The sequence below is a fragment of the Neophocaena asiaeorientalis genome, unplaced genomic scaffold, assembly GCF_003031525.2.
Source record: "Neophocaena asiaeorientalis asiaeorientalis breed wild unplaced genomic scaffold, Neophocaena_asiaeorientalis_V1.1 scaffold217, whole genome shotgun sequence".
NCBI lineage: Eukaryota > Metazoa > Chordata > Mammalia > Artiodactyla > Phocoenidae > Neophocaena > Neophocaena asiaeorientalis.
The window spans coordinates 3,647,353-3,650,142 of record NW_020172293.1 but is presented as its reverse complement, the minus strand read 5'-3'; positions in this window follow the sequence as shown (position 1 = coordinate 3,650,142).

The window sequence follows — 2,790 nt, the reverse complement described above, 5'->3', positions numbered from 1 at the left end:
TGCTCCTAGAGAAAACTAGTTTCTTTTGCACTCGTCTTAGAGGAACTGGCACCTGGGACATTCTCACCCCTAAGGTGAAGTTTCCTCAATTATTTCTAGTTTTACGATTTCCAGCGATTGCACGGGATCGCCTTTAGCTCCTTTGTTTGGGCCACAGGTCCGTCCCCCAAACAGCTAGGTAATCACCTACCTTTAGAGTACAAGCCTTTGGAATGGGATTCCGGTGAGAAGGCTAGCTAGTGGATGTTTCTAGAAGGAGTTTTATTGTGAAATCCAGTTGGGCAAGTGTTTTGAAATGGATAGCAACAGTATGTTGGCATTCGGATTTTCAAAAGAGACGTGGACTTGAATTGGGGCAATTCTGAAAAAAAAAAATTATCTCCTGACCTTGGTCAGCGACATGCTAACTACAAGTAAAAGTTGTAGAAGAACCACTTCTCAGTGAAGGACTGCGGGCTGCGCACCCACCCACGTACACCTAACACTGGTGCAAAAATCTAAATATTGGGGTTCAACCGTTAGGATGTGTGGGAATAACAAATGTGAGACTCCTCTAAGCAACTATTTGGAAGTTCTTCTGTACTTCTGAAAACATCCTTGATGCCTCATTTCTTTGATGCCTGCCCAACAGACACCACGAGAGGCTGGCTGAGCCGTCCCTCCCCAGCCTTCCTCTTGCATGCAGTGCTTTCATCCAGCGCTTGAATTGTGTTGTCAACGTTTAGTAGACGAAAGAGGAGGGGGCATGAGAACTGGGGGGGGGCGGGGTGTCCTTGAAAAGTCTTGGAAATCGGTATTTTTGCAGGTGTAGAATGTGCCTAATAACCATGGCTAGTGCGTGCTCCCCAATGGCGAGGGTATGACAGGGACAGCTGGCTCAGTTTTCAGCGTGAAAACACCCCCTCGGTGGACCAAACACAACGATACTGACCTTTCTGCGGGGGGAACGGAGATGTGCCTTTGACTGAACTAGACATAAAGACGTCTTGCTATGACTTTTGTTCCCCACGAAAGCAAAGAAATACTGCGTTTAATATGAGAAGTGCTGTTCACAGCTTTTCTGTGCCCCTTAAGAAACATTACAGTGTGGATTTACTGGCCCTCTTCCACTGAGTTGGCCCCAAGGCCGGGGGTGGAGGGGCTGTACGGGGAGGGGAGGACAGAGGAGGGGGTGGCAGAGGGAGTGCGCTAAATCGCCTGTTGCCTGTTTCCAAAGTTCTCCCTTTGCAGCAGCAAATTTATCAATCTTTTCATCTGACAATACTTTGAAATATATCATTGTCATCCAGAGTTGTTTGATAGATTATCTGCAGGCACACAGCCTTTTTCAAGGTCAAGTTGAAGATTCTTGTTTGCTGTTTAACTGGGTTGTTTAAAAACTCAGAACAATGCCTGCCTGTTAAATTTTCACTTGTTCTCATGGGGCATTCCAAAGCAAGTTTTCCTATTGACCGGATGTCAGGGCATTTCATCCTCTTCAGCTTCTAAATTCAGCAACCAGGGCTTGGCAATGAAATCAACAGGAGAAGAAATGAGATTTAACCTTAGCATTTGCAGACACCAAGGAGACTGAGCCATCTTTCACATCTAATGTTTCTCTGCATGTCACCGTGCTGGTTATAGCCACACACATCTCTTCAACTTTCTGCCTTTATTCTAGTGGGAAGCTAGAAATGCACTCCCCTAAAGTAGAAGTGCAAAGAAATTGTGGCCACTCTTGTCTCTGTCAGCGCATAACCTGTTGCTCTAAGGACATTTTATAATAAAGTCAGCCTCTAAGTCGTCATGCTTTATGGACATATTTATGTTTTTAATGGAGATAGGCTTCACAGTTGCCACACTATCTGCGATGATTGATTTTTTTATTCAGCCAACTTTTATTTACCTTGCGAAAATGTTCTGGACCAATGTGATAAATTACAGATATGCAAATTTCTTTGAATGGTGTTGTAAGTGTGTCTAGCTCCAGCTGAATAACGCCTTGCAAGTCAGTCTGTGCGCGCTCAGGACCCCAGGGAGCTGATCAAAGCACCCATTCTCTTTCATCCCCGGTATTCTCCTCCAAACTATTTCGATACAATATGTTTCCATGATGCACTTAATGTGCTAGGGACATAGAACTCATTACAACCTAGCTAGTTCTGCCGACCTCTTTGTTCTGAGGCAGAAAGTCAAAGAAAAAAGGAAAAGCGCTGCCCGTTGCCAGCTTTCTGAAATGCTAAAGCATGCGTCATTTTTCACCAGGTCTCGTCGTGATATCCTCAAAAGACAAACTATGAAACCGGCCTCAGCCCTTTCTGGCATTAATTACACTGCTGTCCAGCCGATCTGTTTTTCCTATTATATGCATTTCTCAGCAGGGATTTTTTTTTTTTTTTGCAAGAGTAATGCAGCTGCAAGTTAAACTATGAATGCATTTTTTATCACTATGGAAAAAATAAGTGAAAAGGCTGCAAAACATACAGCTAAACTTTGTAAAGACTTCTGGTAGATGAGATCTAGGAGGTTTGTGCAACATCTGTAAAACCTGAAATTGACTTAAAAGCCTCAGGCACTTCCATCGTGCCCTCAGTGTTCTGTGGAGACACTCATTGTGCCATGTGAAATTCCGCTTTGGTACCCAGATAAATCTTGAAGGTGAAACTTTTCAGGGTTTCTGTGAAAATTCTGAAATGAAACAGTCTTATTCTACACCCAGCCGGAAGGCTGTTTCCAAGGGATTTCACTGTCCAGGATAATAGCACGGAGAATATAAGTTCTATTTCATTTCCTCCGTTTCTTGTAGGGTTG